This window comes from Dendrobates tinctorius, unplaced genomic scaffold (assembly GCF_039654945.1).
Source record: "Dendrobates tinctorius isolate UK_male_01 unplaced genomic scaffold, ASM3965494v1 ptg000258l, whole genome shotgun sequence".
Classification (NCBI taxonomy): domain Eukaryota; kingdom Metazoa; phylum Chordata; class Amphibia; order Anura; family Dendrobatidae; genus Dendrobates; species Dendrobates tinctorius.
Window position 1 is genome coordinate 4,451,406 of NW_027361925.1, and position 19,530 is coordinate 4,470,935.

Genomic DNA, 19,530 nt, shown 5'->3' on the forward strand with positions numbered 1-19,530 from the left:
GCCAATCACTGAAATGCCCTTCTCTAAGATGGAGGTGGCCGCTGCACATGTCATCGCGCTGCCCACAGTGTGCTCATTGGCTGAGCAAAGGTGCCTGTAAGCATTATGGGAAACACGACTTTGGCACTCGCGTCGGCGACCGCATGGCCGACCTCACGTTATGGTCAGGTTTCGCTCGACGAAACCCGACTTTAGCGAAAGTCGGCGACTTTTGAATTTGACCGACCCTTTTCGCTCAACTCTATTTAGAGGGACTGGGCTCCCTCTCCCTTCTGATCTGCACCCCTGCGACGTCATGGCAGCATCATCATGCGGGCCTAATGGTAGCCACGACAGGAGGAGGTCAAATGATGACCTGCTGATCTGTTGGCTATGGTGGCCTGTTAGACCATGCCAGCAACATGGTCTGACAGGTGTTCTGTCAGTATAAGGCCCCCTTCACACATACTGGTAAATTCTGGTACTGGAAAAACCAGTACTGGTGAAATCCGTAGTCTGTGTCGATGTGCCATCCATGTGTATGTATGTGACATCCTGTGAAATTCATGTGTCTATGTGCTGTCCGTATCCATGTGAAATGCAGCATAGAAATTAAAGAGTATTATGTATTATGGATGTGCTGTTTGTATCCATGTGAAATGCAGCATAGAAATTAAAGAGTATTATGTATTGGATGTTCTCACAGTAACCTCTCTGAGTTGACTATGTGTCACCTATGGTAACCTTACTGACCTCACTGCTCGCAGCATGAGAACTTTCTAACACTACGAGTGGTGACATCAGTAAGGTTGCTGCAGTTCACAGAGGTTACCTTGAGGACCACCGTCTATGATCTGCAGTAACTTTAAATACGTTACTGCAGCCGCGTTCTCACGCTACTGTCAGTGCGTTGTCAACCATTACCCTGCTTGCCTATGCACCAAGATGTGCAATTCTCACTCAGCAACATCCACTGCTGCTTTGGAAAACACTCAAGGAGTCAAAATCATCACTAGACCTGCATATAAATTTATTGAGGGGTCTAATTTAAGAATAGGGTCACTTAAGAAGAGATTCTGTTCTTCTGGCACTTAAGGGCTCTGTATAGTGATGAGTGAGTATGCTCGTTGCTCGGGTTTCCCCGAGCATGCTCGGAAGATCTCTGAGTATTTCAAATTGCTCGGAGATTTATTATTATTATTGCCACAGCTGCATGATTTGCAGCTACTTGACAGCCTGAATACATAGGGGAATTCCATAGCAAACAGGCATTCCTCACATGTATACAGCCTGTCCAGCAGCCGCAAATCATGCAGCTGTGGGGACAGAAACTAAATCTCCGAGCATGCCAAAATACTCAGAGCCCCACCCGAGCATGCTCGGGGAAACCTAAGCAACGATTATACTCGCTTATCACTAGCTCTGTATAAATGTGGTGCCCCTGAGGGTTCAGTCGCCACAAAGGTTCTGCACCTCATCTAGAGGTGTGGTGCCCCACTCTCAGGTAAGGAGGGAGCACCATCTAGGACTCTAACACCTGCACCCAACACAGACTATAGCAGCAGGGCAACCTGGACGTACCCTAAGGTCTCATCCCTGGCTAGAGAGTAAAGGGTGTTGGGGGAGTGGGTGGAGATGGTAGAAAAAGAGAAGGCGCTTAGAGAGTGAGACAGAACAGTTCAGATAGTGAAAGGAAAGTGGAGAGACGTGTGGTGAAGCAGCTCCCTGTCAGGAGGAGGAGAAACAAACAGATAGAAGCCCTGGAGGGCAGAAAGGGTCCTTGGGACACGGGTAGTGAGGAGTCAACCCGTGGAGCCCGTATCCACGCTGACTGCTGTCAGGTGGAGGGACTAGGTCGCAGTGGGGTACCAGCCCCTGAGATTAGTGGAGAAATCATCTGACTCAGCTAGCAAGCCGGAGGCAGGGGCAGCCATAAGGGAGCAATGAGATGCAGAGAGGACTTTACCCGACAAGGTCCGCAGCTGCTGGCTTGGGACACTGACTGTGGGGTGTTGGGCATGAGAGGCGAAAAGCCAGCATAGTGAGACGGCCAAGAGAGGCATATACTGAAATGAGTCCTGGAAAGGTGTATCCTGCTCCACCTGGAAGTTTGCTGGACCCCTCACCTGGAGGACACAGCGCCAAGCGGGCATCTGCGCACCAGAACCGTGAGTAAAGCTTTGGATCTGCACCTCAGTTGTGTCCTCTGATCATTCCTGCGTCATCTGCCCTGCATCATATCCAACAACATCACCTTTAACATCTACAGCTAAGCTGCCCTGGAATACAGCTCTACCTGTGGAGAGCTAAACATCTCTGCTGCCCTGTCACCGTCCCAGAGGAACTGCATAGCAGCGTCGGTCCCCTGACCGAATACTACAGGTGACGTCATGAACACTTTATCACAAACTTTATTATAAACTTTATTCCCTTTTAAATATCCCTTTAATTGGATGCCCAGGGCCACAGACAGGTTCTGGGGAGTGGGAGACTCTGCTGGGATGCCTAGAACCACCGCCGACCCCTAGACCTGGCCAGGTGATGTTAGATATAGCCTGGGACCAGTTGACAGACCCCAAGGGTGGGCTATTGGTGCCATTGAGGCCTACACACATACTTCTGCACCGCAGACAGGAAGCTATCCCATGGGAGAACAGGGGATCAGATCTGATGGGGTTCCCGGTAGATGAGGAGGAAAGATATTGCCGCCAGCAGATGCTGAAATTGGAGCAGGAGGAGCGGGAATGCCAGACCCGCTGGGAGCATTGGAGGAAAGGAACCTGCAGGCCAAAGCTCAGGCCCGCAGGATAAGGATGGTGGGTGAGAACCAGCTAAGTTGGGATACTGTTGTGAACTTCAACCTGGACAAAGGTTGGGGATTCATCAGAGAGCCCGACAGGCCATCGGAGCTCTTTGTTAACAGGAGAGATGTGGAGTCCCACCTCATGGGTATTTGCACAAGTTCACCAGTTATACCAACTGTGAGATCATGAACAATGTTTGATCCAAAAACTTTACCTGTAATAATAATAATAATTTTTATTTATATAGCGCCAACATATTCCGCAGCACTTTACAATTAAGCGGGGACATGTACAGACAATAAATTCAATACAAGTTAAGACAATTCAAACAGTGACATTAGGAGTGAGGTCCCTGCTCGCAAGCTTACAATCTACAATGAAATGGGGGGACACAGTAGGTGAGAAATGCTTGTTAATTCAGGTCTGGCAATTATAATAGGGATTTTCATATAAAGCTGCATGATCCGGTCATCAGCCCGTGTGTTTAAGTGCAATAGACAAGTATCAAATGCAGTTATCATGTGCATGAAGGGTGTGGAGACAGATGAATAGTAGGGTGCAGATTCAGAATAATATTTGGAAGGAGGGAACAGGGCAAAGTTAGCTTGCTGAGTAGTTGATGTGGCAGGCTTGTTTGAAGAGATGGGTTTTCAAAGCGCGCTTGAATAGGTCAGGGCTAGGTATCAGTCTGATCGTCTGGGGAAGTGCATTCCAGAGAGCTGGAGCAGCACGAGAGAAGTCTTGGAGACGGAGGTACGAGGTTCGGATTACGGGGGATGTTAGTCTTAGGTCATTTGTAGAACGGAGGGCACGTGTAGGGCGATAGACAGAGACGAGAGAGGAGATATAAGGCGGTGCAGAACAGTGGAGAGCTTTGTGGGTGAGAGAGATGAGTTTATACTGGACCCTGTAGCGAATAGGTAGCCAGTGTAATGACTGGCACAAGATGGAGGCATCGGTGAAGCGGCTGGACAGAAATATGACCCTGGCTGCCGCATTCAAGATGGATTGGAGAGGAGAAAGTTTGGTAAGAGGGAGACCGATCAGAAGAGAGTTGCAGTAGTCCAGACGAGAATGAATAAGAGCGACAGTAAGAGTCTTAGCAGTTTCAAAGGTGAGAAAAGGTCGGATTCTGGAGATGTTTTTAAGATGCAGGTGACAAGAGCGACTGAGTGATCGGATGTACGGAGTAAAGGAAAGTTCACTGTCGAATATGACCCCAAGACAGCGGGCATGCTGCTTGGGAGTTATGGTTGAACCCTCCAGGGTTATTTCGATGTTAGGTAGAGTGAGGTTAGTAGAGGGGAGAAACACAAGAAGTTCAGTTTTAGAGAGATTTAGTTTCAGATAGAGGGAGGACATGATGCTAGAGACAGCAGACAGACAATCCTTGGTATTTTGAATTAGGGTAGGGGTGATGTCAGGGGAAGAAGTGTATAATTGGGTGTCATCAGCATAGAGATGATACTGGAACCCAAATCTGCTGATTGTTTGTCCAATAGGGGCAGTGTATAAAGAGAAGAGGAGGGGGCCTAGGACTGAGCCCTGCGGGACCCCGATAGTAAGGGGACGAGAAGAGGAAGAGGAGCCGGAAAAAGATACAGTGAAGGAGCGGTCAGAGAGGTAGGAGGAGAACCAGGAGAGGGCTGTGTCCTTGAGGCCTATAGAGCGGAGCATAGTGAGGAGGAGCTGGTGATCCACAGTGTCAAATGCGGCAGAGAGATCCAGTAGAATCAGCAGGGAGCAATGACCTTTTGATTTAGCTGTTATTAAATCATTAGAGACTTTAGTGAGGGCAGTTTCAGTAGAGTGTAAAGAGCGGAAACCAGATTGTAAGGGGTCGAGAAGAGAGTTATCCGAGAGATAGCGGATTAGACGGGAGTGGACCAGGCATTCCAGGAGTTTAGAGATAAAGGGAAGGTTAGAGACAGGTCTGTAGTTAGCAGTGCAGTTCTGGTCCAGGGATGGCTTTTTAAGTAAAGGGGTTATGATGGCATGTTTAAATGAGGAGGGAAATATACCTGAAGAAAGAGAGAGGTTAAATATTTTAGTCAGGTGAGTGGTGACCACTGGTGAGAGAGACTGCAGGAGCTGTGAAGGAATAGGGTCACTGTTGCAGGTTGTAGGCCGAGCAGAAGCGAGGAGCTTGGAAACTTCTTCTTCTGAAACAGGCTCAAAGATGTCTAGTGAGCTTGAGGTGCGGCAGGGAAGGGGATCCAGGCACTGAGGAGATAGGGCTGAGATATCCTGATGTATGTGGTTGATTTTTTCTAGGAAATAAGTGGCCAGATCCTCACCGCTGAGGTTGGTGATGGGGGCCTGTACTTTAGGTTTCAGGAGGGAGTTTAAGGTTTCAAAAAGTCGTCTTGGGTTGTTGGATAGTGAGGTGATGAGGGTGGTGAAGTAGGATTGTCCTGTGTATAGTTAGCTCCTCTTAGGGTGCTTCCTCTTGGTTTTACATATAACTTTTGAAAGTGAAAGTTCACTTGCCTTAACTGACCACAGACCAAAAACCCGTTTGGCATGGCCGAAGACCGTGGTCCCATAAGGAGACCAGCCATGCCTTGCAGCACACCCAAGGTCTACGTTGGGGGTTTGGGACGGGTCCCTCATTTTTGCACCTAGGACGTAAGAAGACCAGCCCGGATGGGGATTGCACTAAAGAACTACCTCAGTTCAGAGTTTGGCTGAACCCTATTGAGTTTAATAGAAGTTTAATTGCACTTGAAACATTTTATTATAAAATAAAAATGTTTAAATGTTTTATAAAGAAGGTAATATATGTTGTAAGGAGTAAATTTATAACTTGGTAGTAGTTATGCAACTGTAAGGGGGTGGTGTTGCTATTGACCATAGAGACAAGCTGCCACTTTAAGAGACAGCACCCCCCCTTGGTTAGAGCAGTGGGACAGTCCGCTCTTCCCCGCAGTAAAGACTGTGTGGTTTCTTCTGCCAGTACTGAGAGGGGAGGGGCTGCTTTTTCTGTGAGAGAGAGGGAGCCGAGAATTCTGCAGGAAGGAGACGTGCCTGAGCTGTGAAGGAAAGAGTTTGCAAACTCTCCTGGGGATAACAAGCACGGCAGCTGTGTGGCCTTGTTAGCAAAGGCCAGATAGGTTATAGTTAGTGTAGCATCGTACATGATTTTACTGTGTTGTCTTCCAGTTGGATAAATACACTGAGCTGTGATAGTTGGTGCTCCGTGCTATTTGATGGCTCAGCTAGAGAATATTATCTTTGTAAATTGTCTGTTTCCATAGCATACCCCTGTTTCTGCACTTTCCTAATATTGCATTCCTTGCCTGTAAATAAATTAACCCTGTGTTCTTTGCACCTTATCTTGTGTACCATAGTCTACCTGCATTGTGGTGGTCCCCCGGCCATCGCTTCAAGTTGTGCTGTGAGCAGGGTTACTGTCACCAAGATGCAGGCAGCAGGCAGCAACGGCGAGAGTGCTAGTGTTAGTGGGGATGCTGTGGACATTGATGGAACCCCTGCAAGGACACTTCCTATGGGCACCAAATTTAGTGTGCTTCCAAAGTTTGATGGCAATAATGTTCCCCTGTCTGATTGGGTGTCCCGGCTGCAAAGCACCCTGAAGATTTATAACATCAGCACAGACCTTGAAGTGGGCATTGCATTGACTGCCTTGGAGGGAGAGGCCCGTAAAAACGTCTCTCTACAGCAGGAACTCACCCGTAGTACCCTGAAGGAGTTAGTGAAATTCTTGGAATTCATTCCTTCAAATCCTGGCAGAAGCAGTGTCCCTAAGCAAGGAAGACAGCTATGTGTCTGGGGTGATGCGTGTCTAGGGTGCCAATACCAGAGGGGCCCCAAATCATCAGGAGGCGCTGGTCCAGGTAGTGCAAGACTTGCAGCGGTCTCTTGTCAGTATGCAAGACAAATTAACCCAGATGGAACAAAGAATGGGAGAACAATAGTCTGACCCATCGTACTCATATAACCACTCTTTGGCCAGACCCATAAGGGATCAGTGGGTGCAGGCTCCCTCCCGTCAGACATCAAAGGTATGAAGACAGGCTTGGGTTACCCCTCGGCGGAGAGGAGGCATCCAATGCTGGGAATGTGGAGGACAAGGGCACCTTGCCAGAGACTGCCGGAGTTATGCTCAAAGCCAGCCACAGCCACCGTTAAACTACCAACCCCTGCAATAATGCGGCACTCTGCGGGGGACGCAAGAAAAGAGGCCGCTCCTTATCATAATGAACATTTGATTGCTGGGAGTCCCATCCTGCATGCCGAATTTGAGGGTGTTCCAGTGGATTGCTTGATAGATACCGGGTCACAAGTGACAACAATGCCAGTATCATATTTCAGACTGCATTTTCAGGCCCTGGCCAAGCCAGAGAAGGAGACATTGATCTGGTTGTTTGCTGCCAATCAACAACCCATCACAGGGGTCATGTGGATGAATATTCGAATCTGTGGGCAAGAAGTGGGATAGAAAGGGATCCTGCTAGTCCCTGAGCCCATCAAAGAAAATGTGCCTGTAGTACTGGGAATGAATATCCTATGAGAACTCGATCAGATAACGTTTACCAAATGGGGACCCAGTTATTGGAAGAAGGCCGCTACACACAAGCCTACTCAAGAAGCCCTTCAGCGATTGATCCGCATCTGTGGGATGCAGAAGAGTGTGCCGTCTTATCAGACGGTAGGGGTCATCAGGGCCCCAGGGAAAGAGCCTGTAATCCTGCCTCCCGAGCGAGAATTTATATTACACCTTCCAGTGGGGACTCATCGCAACCTTGTTGGGCTGGAGGTGATTGTTCAGCCTGTGGTCGGCGGAGGAGCGGACCAAGAAGTCATGATAGCTCGTATGATAGTGGTGGTGCAGCGAGGACACGTCCCCATAAGAGCTTTGAACGTGGGCCCCGGGGAGGTCACCTTGCTGCGAGGGACAGATCTGGCTCAGGTGTACCTACACAAGGGTGAAGTGGTGAGTCAGAAGGAGATATCATTATCGCTGATAGAAGGTATGGGGTGGACTCTGGCAGTCGCTGCGGTGCCCATCCGCGGAGTTGAATGGGCAGGTACTCCTGGATCAAATGGAAGTGGATGTGAAGGCCCTAAGCCCTGAGCGTGTGCAGGTGATAGAAGCTATGCTGTGGGAAAATCAGGCCGCATTCGCTCGTCACGTCGATGATTTTGGCTGTACCAAAGCGATCACACATGAGATACCGACCGGGGACGCTCGTCCAATTCGAGAACGATACCGGGAAATCCCACCTAAGATGTATCAAGAGGTAAAGACATTACTCGGGCAGATGCTGTATTCAGGAGTAGTGCAAAGTAGTCAGAGCCCCTGGGCGGCCCGGTGGTGCTCGTCAAGAAGAAGGATGGGACCATCTGGTTCTAGGAGCATCATGAGGAGCCACAAAGGAAAGACAAGAAAGGAATCCAGAGGGAATGCACCATTTCTAGGAGCATCACTGGACCTGCACACAAGGAAAAGACCACGTTGCACAGAACTTCCAGGAAGAAGTGCACACCATCTTGCAAAGCTGCCGGGGCCCCGGGATTGGACTGAGATACCAACGCTACTGTGAGTGTTAACCTCTTCTGTGCACATGCTAGGGTTTAGGATAGGCTGCAATAGATAGAGCACAGCAGCCATGTGACCTGGTTAGCAAAGGCAGATAGGTTATAGTTAGCAAAAAGCACAAATATCCTGAAATAAAAAGTAAAAAATAAACTGCAAATAATGCATAAAAGTAATAATAATAAGGGTATTTAGTAAACATAAATTTGATCAAAATAATGTACAAGCCATCCCGCCACGTCACAGCAACCCTTGTGGGACAGTCCTACTCTAGTATTTAAAACCTTTTCACTTGCTAAGTGACATGAATATGAACAAGGATCGAGGGACTGATCCACTAGTAAAAGCATAGGCCAGACTGGATGGCTTTCCCAGCTCAGAAAGAGGGCGGTCACGCCCTTATATGCACTGAATGCACAATGAAGTGAATAAAAAACTGGAGTCTGAACTGAGAAAGTAAATTAATGTGTATGCACAATGTAAGTGCATATTAACACATGACCATTAACCAGAGAAAACAAAAAGCAAAAAGCACAAATATCCTGAAATAAAAAGTAAAAAATAAACTGCAAATAATGCATAAAAGTAATAATAATAATAATAATAATAAGAGTATTTAGTAAACATAACTAAATACCCTTATTATTATTATTATTATTATTATTATTACTTTTATGCATTATTTGCAGTTTATTTTTTACTTTTTATTTCAGGATATTTGTGCTTTTTGTTTTCTCTGGTTAATGGTCATGTGTTAATATGCACTTACATTGTGCATACACATTAATTTACTTTCTCAGTTCAGACTCCAGTTTTTTTATTCACTTCATTGTGCATTCAGTGCATATAAGGGTGTGACCGCCCTCTTTCTGAGCTGGGAAAGCTATCCAGTCTGGCCTATGCTTTTACTAGTGGGTCAGTCCCTCGATCCTTGTTCACATTCATGTCACTTGGTAAGTGAAAAGGTTTTAAATACTAGAGTAGGACTGTCCCACAAGGGTTGCCGTGACGTGGCGGGATGGCTTGTACATTATTTTGAGCAAAATTATGTTTACTAAATACCCTTGTTATTATTATTACTTTTATGCATTATTTACAGTTTATTTTTTACTTTTTATTTCAGGATATTTGTGCTTTTTGTTTTCTCTGGTTAATGGTCATGTGTTAATATGCACTTACATTGTGCATACAGTACACATTAATTTACTTTCTCAGTTCAGACTCCAGTTTTTTATTCAGGTTATAGTTAGTGTAACATCATACATTACTTTACTGTGTTGTCTTGCCATTTGGATAAATACACTGAGCTGTGATAGTTGGTGCTCCATGCTGTTTGACGGACCAGCTAGAGAATATTATCCTTGTAAATTGTCTGTTTCCATAGCATACCCCTGTTTCTGCACTTTCCTAACATTGCATTCCTTGCCTGTAAATAAATTAACCTTTTGTTGTTTGCACCTCATCTTGTGTACCATATTCTCCCTACATTGTAGTGATCCCCCGGCCATCGCTTCACAATGTTAAAGGGAAAGTGTCTCCCATAAAGGGAAGTTGCCTTTAATATTGTTTATCTGTTATGATGCATCATGAAAAATTTTGTATGTTTCTGTAACACCTGGTTTTTGCTCTGTTCCAGCCCATGGATGTGCTGTGTTCAATTGGGGGGAGGTATGTGGCGCCCCTGAGGGTTCTGTTGCCACAGAGGTACTGCACCTCATCCAGAGGTGTGGTATCACACTCTCAGGTAAGGAGAGAGCACCATCCAGGACTCTAACAACTGCACCCAACACAGACTATAACAGCAGGGCACCCTGAACATACCCTGAAGGAGTATGGTCTTATCCCTGGCTGGGTAGTAAAGGGTGCTGGAGGAGTGGGTGGAGATGATAGCAAAAGAGGAGGAGCTTAGAGACAGAACAGTTCAGAGAGTGAAAGGAAAGTGGAGAGACATGTGGTGAAGCAGCTCCCTGTCAGGAGGAGCTGTGGAAAGAGAGAAACAGACAGATAGAAGTCCTGGAGGGCGGAAAGGGTCCTTGGGACATGGGTGGTGAGGAGTCCACCCGTGGGGCCCGTATCCACGCTGACTATCTTCGCTGAAAAGGTAGCCATAACGGAGCAAGGGGACATAGAGAGGACATCACCCGACAAGGTCTGGGGCTGCTGGCTTGGGACACTGACTGTGGGGCGTTGGGCAGAAGAGGCGGAAAGCCGCCAAGTGAGACAGCCAGGAGAGGCATATACTGAAAGGAGTCCTGGAACGGTGTATCCTGATCTACCTGGGAATTTGCTGGACCCCTCACCTGAAGGACACAGCGCCAAGCGGGCATCTGTGCAACAGAACAGTGAGTAAAGCTTTGGAACTGCACCTCAGTTGTGTCCTCTGATCATTCCTGCGTCATCTGCCCTGCATCATATCCAACAACATCACCTTTAACATCTACAGCTAAGCTGCCCTGGAATACAGCTCTATCTGTGGAGAGCTAAACATCTCTGCTGCCCTGTCACCATCCCAGAGGAACTGCATAGCAGCGTCGGTCCCCTGACCGAATACTACGGGTGACGTCATGAACACTTTATCACAAACTTTATTATAAACTTTATTCCCTTTTAAATATCCGTTTATTTGGATGCCCAGGGCCATGGAGCGGGTCACTGCCGCTGTGACACATCCATCTAAATACCGGCCCGATACCGAGTAACCCCACGGCCCTAGTGGGCGATCCATAAAGGATCTGTAATTCTATTAAAATTTGTTCTCCAAGAGTCAAGTAGCCCTCCGCCCCTCTCAAGACTCTTCCTGTGGCTAAGCAGTATGGTACAGCCACATATGGGGCATTGTCATGTTAAGTGGAAATTGTGTGACAAATTTTGGTGCATTTTCTACCCATTTTTCCTTGTGGTAAAAACGTAATTATTTTTTCTTCACTGCCCAACATTATGAAATTCTTTGACTTATTTCTGATGTCAATATGATCATTGTACTATTATATTAAATTTTTAAGAGGTGTAGTTTGTAAATTGGGGTCACTTATTGGGGAATTCTGTTATAGCACTTCAGGGGCTTTCCCAGTGGTTCATGGTATCTGCAAACCATAACAATAAAATCTGCCTTATATTATAGCAGCTCCTTCTCTTCTGAGATTTTCACTGTGCCTGAAAAATAGTCCACAAATACATGTAGGGTATTGGCGCACTCAGGAGAAGTTGCACCACAACCTGAGAGGCCCATTTTTTCCTATTATCATATTTACTTATACAAATTATAAACCTGGGGCAAAAACAACGTTTTGGTGGTAAAAATGTAATTATTCTTTCTTCACCATACAATGGTATAAAATTCTGTGAGGCACATGTGATGTCAATATGCTTACTGCGCCCCTAGATAAATTTATTAGGGGGTGTAGTTTGTAAAATGGGGACACATATGGGGGTTCTGTTGTTCTGGCACCTCAGAAGCTCTGCCAATGTATCATGCCACCCTCAAGCCATTTCAGAAAAAAAATCTGAACACCAATATGGCACACCTTTCATTCTGAGCTTTGCACTGTGCCTCAAAAGTAATTTTGACCACTTATGGGATATTGGTGTACTCAGGAGAAATTGCACAACAAATTGTACCATTCATTTTCTCCTATTATCCCTTTTGAAATGTAAAAACTTGGGTCCAATGCAACATTTTAGTGTAAAAAAATGGTAATTTTCTATTTACTCAGCCCAATGATATACAATTCTATGACTCGCCTGAGGGTTAAGAATGCTCACTACACATCTAGATGAATTTCTCGGCAGGTGTAATATCCAAAATGGGGTCACTTGTGGGGTTTCTGCTGTTTTAGCATGTCAAGGGCTCTTCAAATGTGAAATGGTTAACAAACTTTTTCAGCCACTATTCAGCTCCAGAATTTATTTGGCGCTCTGTCCCTTCTGAGCTCTGCCATGCGCCCAAACAGTAGTTTTCCACAACATATGAAGTATCTGCGTTCTCAGGAGAAATTGCACAACAAATTATATGATCTACTTTGTCAGGTTATCCTTGTGGAAATGAAACATTTGGGGCTAAAGTAACATTTTTGACAGACATTTTGACAAAGATTATCAGTGGCATTTAACAGGTTAACAGCCTCGGGCGGTGTCCTGTTCCACCCGTGGCTATTAAAGGTACATGGTGGCTGGTTAAATCAGCCATCATGTGCAGAGAAAGATGCAGCCTCTGCATGTGAGCTGGCATCAGAGTCAGGGACATGATACCAAAATTTGTGAAAGGGTTAACGAGAATCTGCACACAGAAAGTTGGCAATCAGTGATGTTGGTGGGTTTAGGCAGAGCTCAGCATTTAGAGAACTGCTAGCTCTGCAGCAGATGAAACTTAGCAATTCTGCAGCAAGCAGTAAAGTAAGTTATACTTTGCAGGAATCAGGATCTCTGCCCCATATGATATGCTGCTCTCAGATAGAGAAGCAAAAACCTAGTGATAGATTATCTTTAGTAAGAAAATGGTTTTATAAATTTTCTTGGAAAAGTTAGAATTTGCTGATCAACTTTGAACCCTTCTAACTTCCTAACAAAAAAAATGTTTCAAAAATTGTGCAGATGTAAAGTAGACATGTGGGAAATGTTATTTATTAACTTTTCAGTGTGGTATAACTATCTTATCTTAGCGCATAAAAACGTAGAATTTGAAAATTACGAACATTTTCAATTTTTTGGTCAAAATTTTCTATATTTTCCTAAACATATGCAAATCATATCGACCATAATTTACCACCAACATTATGTACAATATGTCATGGAAAAACGTTCTTAGAATCACTAGTTCCAGAGTTACTGTATTACCACAAAGTGACACTTGTCATATTTAAAAAATTTGTCCTGGTCATTAAGGTCTAAGTTAGACCCATCACTAAGAGATTAAATATACCCAAATGTTCAGTATATCTGCATTATGTCTTTGTACACTTGACAAAAGCCCCCTCACCCTCTAGACTATTTTGCTCCAAATAAAAGACTGGATCTTTTTAATTTCCTGGCACTTTATGCTCACACTGAGGTTTCACCACCCGAACTGGGAATTATGTCATGAGTTGACCTGAGTTACTTTCTATTTATCCATTATGGCCATATAAGGATGACAAAAAACACAGCTATTCAACGTCATGTACTACTTATATGGAATACTGACTTACAACTAGCAGGACTGCCTTAGGTGAAGCTGTTACTGTATTTCAATATCATATCCGGACTGGCCATCTGGGCACATCTGGTCACATAACCCTCCACCAGCAATCATTTTGTGGATAGAAGTGATGGTCAGTTCGTGAGTAAAACTACACTAACAAGTGAAAGTGGCCAACCATTAATAGTTGGTATGGGTTACTTTTTTTTGTAATATATATTTTTAAATAAAACAAATAGGACGACAGTACAGTTATTAAATACTTTACAGTATCAGATAGGCAGTCTGTATGTCGCAAGGAATATGAGGTTCAACTAACAGAGTCAAACCTGACAGTATAACACAAATAACAACAAGAACAAAACAGTACAATGGTACAAGTTCAATAAGAATATACAAAATAGTGGTATGGGTTACTTTTGACCTCATTGCACAGGAAAAACCAACTGATTACTTGTGACAGTGTATGTTTCATGTTGTACTATGTACCGCAAACAAGGAACTGGTGATAGGTAATACTTAGGGATGAGCGAGTAGTGAAATACTCGGACTCGCTGTACTCGTTATGAGTACCTCCTAATACTCGGATACTCGCAATGAGTAGCGAGTCCAATGTAAGTAAATGGGAAATGCGAGTAATGGGCTGTGTGTGTGTGCTGGGCTGGGCGGGGACTGTGTGACGACTGTGCCAGGCTGTGCGGGACTGTGCTGTCCTGTGCAGGGACTGTGCTGGGCTGTGTGGGGACTGTGCAGGGCTGTGCGGGGACTGTGCAGGGCTGTGCGGGACTGTGCAGGGCTGTGTGGGACTGTGCAGGGCTGTGCAGGTACTGTGTGGGGACTGTGCCGGGCTGTGCCGGGCTGTGTAGGGCTGTGCGGGACTGTGCCGGGCTGTGCAGTTACTATGCGGGGACTGTGCTGGACTGTGCTGGGCTGTGCGGGACTGTGCTGGGCTGTGCGGGGACTGTGCTGGCCTGTGCAGGTACTGTTCAGTGCTGGGTTGTGCGAGACTGTGCGAGACTGTGCTGGGCTGTGCGGGGACTGTGCTGGGCTGTGCGGGGACTGTGCTGGCCTGTGCGGGACTTTGCAGGGCTGTGCGGGGACTGTGCAGGGCTGTGTGGGACTGTGTAGGGCTGTGCAGGGCTGTGCAGGTACTGTGCGGGGACTGTGCCGGGCTGTGCGGGACTGTGCCGGGCTGTGCGGGACTGTGTTGGGCTGTACGGGACTGTGCTGGGCTGTGCAGTTACTGTGCGGGGACTTGCTGGGCTGTGCGGGACTGTGCTGGGCTGTGCGGGGACTGTGTGACGACTGTGCCAGGCTGTGCGGGACTGTGCTGGCCTGTGCGGGGACTGTGCTGGGCTGTGTGGGGACTGTGCAGGGCTGTGCGGGGAATGTGCAGGGCTGTGCGGGACTGTGCAGGGCTGTGTGGGACTGTGCAGGGCTGTGCAGGTACTGTGTGGGGACTGTGCCGGGCTGTGTAGGGCTGTACGGGACTGTGCCGGGCTGTGCAGTTACTATGCGGGGACTGTGCTGGACTGTGCTGGGCTGTGCGGGACTGTGCTGGGCTGTGCGGGGACTGTGCTGGCCTGTGCAGGTACTGTTCAGTGCTGGGTTGTGCGAGACTGTGCGAGACTGTGCTGGGCTGTGCGGGGACTGTGCTGGGCTGTGCGGGGACTGTGCTGGCCTGTGCGGGGACTGTGCTGGCCTGTGCGGGACTTTGCAGGGCTGTGCGGGGACTGTGCAGGGCTGTGCGGGACTGTGCAGGGCTGTGCAAGTACTGTGCGGGGACTGTGCCGGGCTGTGCGGGACTGTGCCGGGCTGTGCGGGACTGTGTAGGGCTGTACGGGACTGTGCTGAGCTGTGCAGTTACTGTGCGGGGACTGTGCTGGGCTGTGCGGGACTGTGCTGGGCTGTGCGGGGACTGTGCTGGCCTGTGCGGGACTGTGCTGGGCTGTGCAGGTACTGTACAGTGACTGTGCCGGGCTGTGCGAGACTGTGCGGGACTGTGCTGGGCTGTGCGGGGACTGTGCCGAGCTGTGGGGGACTGTGCTGGGCTGTGCAGGGACTGTGCAGTGCTATGCGGGACTGTGCTGGGCTGTGCGGTGACTGTGCGGCCTGTGCCGAATATTGCGAGACGAGTAGTGAAATAGTTGCCAGAATTCGAGTACCGCGAGTACCGCATAACTCGCCGAGTACCGAATCCTAACGAGTACACTCGCTCATCACTAGTAATACTATGACTTTCTACCTTATTTTCTATCTCTCCATGAACATCCAGGATGCTATATTAAAATGGGTAGACCGTCTGGACTCACAGAATGGAAGAGAAAAAATTAGGAGACAAAAGAGCGCAATAGGGTCTTATCCGATGATAACGGAAGGATAGGAAAAGTGAGAACATTCACCTGGTGTGGTTGCAAACAAACAACATGAGGTGGACACGTATTACAGCTGCTGCAGGACACCGGTCACGTATGGACCCATGGAAAATAAAGAACTGCATACAATTCAAGGTCTCACATGACCTCTTCATCAGGACAAAAACCTGAATTACTATTGATTTCACCTTAACATCGAGCTTCCGTCAGCAGCGTATTGAAAAACACCTCCTTCCTGTTCTTCATTTTCCATAGACTCACAGAATGGCACAGCATAGTTAGCCAATCAGCAGCTGTGCTGGTGACATTCAATGCTGCTGATTGGTGTACAGCTACCCTATAGGATGTTACTATATTCAGTGGTGAGCATGCGTATGAGAGGATACAGTACAAGTAAATATTAATGTATACAGCACAGGTAAAACCAGTCATTTACAATTGTTGTCTCCAATTGAAGTTGTTTATTTTCAGCTTTCTTCTTCATCAGGTGTAGACCACTATGACTTTTACAAGCCACCATTTGTCTCTGCAGAAATCAATAGACAAACATCTATCTCTGATCGCTTCTAGGGCACCCTTTCCATCTCCCCCCCACTTCTACATTGCGCCAGATCAAGAATCTAAGCTACACATGCTTCCTGGTGCCCTAAAGTGTAACATTACTTCCCTTTTGTTCCCTCCACAGTGCAGGATTCTCAAAAATAAAGTACTGTAATGATGTCTCTCTTTGTAACCCCTTTAACAAAAGAAATCTCCCTTTCTGTGACTCCCATACAGTACTAATACTTATGTCGCATTTTATGGCCTGAGTACTATAGTAAAATTCCATTTTGTGGCTCCAGACACTAGAAATATCTTGCTTTATGCTCAAACACATCAGTAATGTCTTCCCTCCCCAGTGGCACCAACACAGTATTAGTTTTCACTTTTTATGCTTCAATACAGTTGAAATGTCCCACATTATGGGAAATGTTAATAATCTACAGGCCACAATTGGTAATATTGTTATTGTCCCCCAATGTGGAGTAATAGTGTTGCCCGTTCTGCCCATGATACAGTAATAATATCTCTCAATTGAACCCATACAATTATATTGACCATTTGGCCCTATACACTAATAATGTCCACCATTCTGACCTTATCTATTGATAATGTCATCCACTTGACCACATACACTAATAATGTTCCCTATCATGGCCCCAATATTGCCAATATTGTACTATCCCATGTGCTGGTGCTCTTCACATAGACATTAGAAAATTATGATTTGTGTCACCTGTCCCTGCTCCCATAATGATCAGCATAGTTTTCCTGCTCCATAGTCAGCACAGATGGTCAGGGTAGTGCAATCGAATGATGTCATTGGACGCCTTTGATGGGCATACCGACAACTGATAGGCCCGTGGCTTGTATAGGTATAGGGGAGCAGGGAGCCAGTGGCTTATCCACTGCGAATGATATTGTTATGCCCAAGGCTCAGGGCCTTTTGGGGGATAGTTGCCAAGTTTGCCCCCTAAATGTCTGCCATACCATCAATTTGAGCATGAGGTGAACTGCTGAAATTTTCATTTTGCCATCCCTTAATGGGTAACTATAGTACTCATTTAAAACAGCAAAAAAGGGGCAGCAGTGTTTACCTGCCCACATCTCAGCACTACTGTACTCTCAGGATCCAGCAAGTCCATAGTAAAGATGCTGGCAACACAGGTGCAAAATACTGATGAGACAACCACTCATAGCCTACCAATTCATGGTGGGGGGTTTCTTAGATCGCATAAAACACCTTGTATAGGGTGCCGGTCCCATGAGAGCTATCAATCACCTAGAGCGGTTTGGGCAGCATAAACCACAGGTTCCCTATAAGCTATAACAAACAGATCCAAACCTGTAGAAGACACCAGGGCACACGGATGTGTCCACATTTCCATGAATAATGTGAGGTTCTCATACATTTTGTTGGAATTACACGGGACATGTTTGCATTTATATAGCTATATGAAAGTAATAGACTTGTTCTAAGTTATACAAGCTAAGGCTGGTTTCACACTTGCTTTTTTTTGCAGCGCGTTTTTCCCGCAAAAAAACGCATTGAAAAAACGCATACAAAAGCATACAACTGCTGCGTTTTTTTCAAGCATTTTTATGAGCATGCATGAAAAAAACGCAGCGTTTTTATGCGTTTGTATGCGTTTTTAGTGCGTTTTTACCGCGTTTGCGTTTTTTCCAAACATTAGGTGGCCCCTCACACTAACCCAAACCATGACTTTACTAACCCTAACCCTGACTCTAACCCTAACCCTAACCCTGACCCTAACCCTAACCCTGACCCTAACCCTTAACCAAACCATACTTAACCCTAACCCAAACCCTAAACCCTAACTAACCCTAAACCTAACCCTAACCCTAACCCTGACCCTAACCCTAACCCTAACCATAACCCTGACCCTAACCCTAACCCTAACCCTGACCCTAACCCTTAACCAAACCATACTTAACCCTAACCCAAACCCTTGACCCTAACTAAGCCTAACCCTAAACCTAACCCTAACCCTGACCCTGACCCTAACCCTAAACCCCCTTAACTAACCCTAAATCTAAACCCAAACCCCTAAATTCCATGGTTAACAAAAAAAAACACATGTGCAAAAAAACGCATACATAAGCATGCCAATGCGCACATATGCGCACCCATAGACTATAATGGGTGTCTTGCTGTAAAAAAACGCATTGCGCGCGCATGCGTTTTTTTGAGGCAAGTCGGACGCACCAAAAAATGCAACAGGATGCATTTTGTGCGCCCGAGCGCATACCGCAAAAAAACGCATGCGCGGTAAAACGCGTACAAACGCATGTGTATGCGCACATAAGCGCATCCCATGCAAAGTATAGGGAAAAAAAACGCATGCGCTATTTAGCGCTAAAATACCGCGAAAAAAAACGCAAGTGTGAAACCAGCCTTAAAAGTGTTTATGGAGATTAGGAAGCTACAGGTTTGCAATAGGTTTGCTGCTTAGCCAGGCTAAAACAAATCCATATTTTTTAGAAGCAGAAATTATTTAAAATCATCAAGTGTGAAGCAAATGGAGTTTATATATTGCTCTACAATTTTTAATCACATCAATTGTAACGGTATAGTGATTGCAATCTACAAATTCAGTGATATCTGCTGTTTGGGTGTAGACTTACCGTGTCCGACAGAACAAGCCTTCTCCCTTGTTTCTTCTGTACTGATCACTTCTTCATCACAGTGGAAAAATTAAGCAAAGCTACATCATCCACAGCCTCGTGTTTATTACAAATAAATGTCAGAGACATTTATATCATCGGCAACTGGCAATATTCCCAGATCAGAAAAACCATTCAGTGACGTCACCACCTTTCCCGAGGACACTTTTATGTAAACTGCTCAGTGATTCACTGATCTGACATTGTATGAGACAACAGATGCAATATTCTTACAATATCAGTCAGTGATCATGTAGCCCTTTGTGGATATCATCTGGAATGATTCAGTCCAGTGAAATAATTTAGAGGATGAGATATTCTCAAGTAATTCTGCTTAAAGGGGTTGTCCAGGTTTGACAGCAAAGCTGGCAGTCGCTCCTTGTGACTATACTATTCAGAAGTCTATACTTCTGA

At 46.1% G+C, this 19,530-nt stretch overlaps 1 protein-coding gene across 2 annotated transcripts in view; it reads right to left on the reverse strand.

Moving 5' to 3' along the window:
• The window catches only part of LOC141069330 (uncharacterized), a 249,740-nt gene extending 230,568 nt beyond the window's left edge, over positions 1–19,172 (reverse strand). For both annotated transcript variants that reach the window (XM_073558802.1, XM_073558801.1), the window contains exon 1: positions 19,078–19,172. The gene's annotated coding sequence lies outside the window, so the exon portion shown is untranslated. The remainder of the gene's footprint in view (positions 1–19,077) is intronic.
• Between the last annotated feature and the right edge of the window lie 358 nt (positions 19,173–19,530).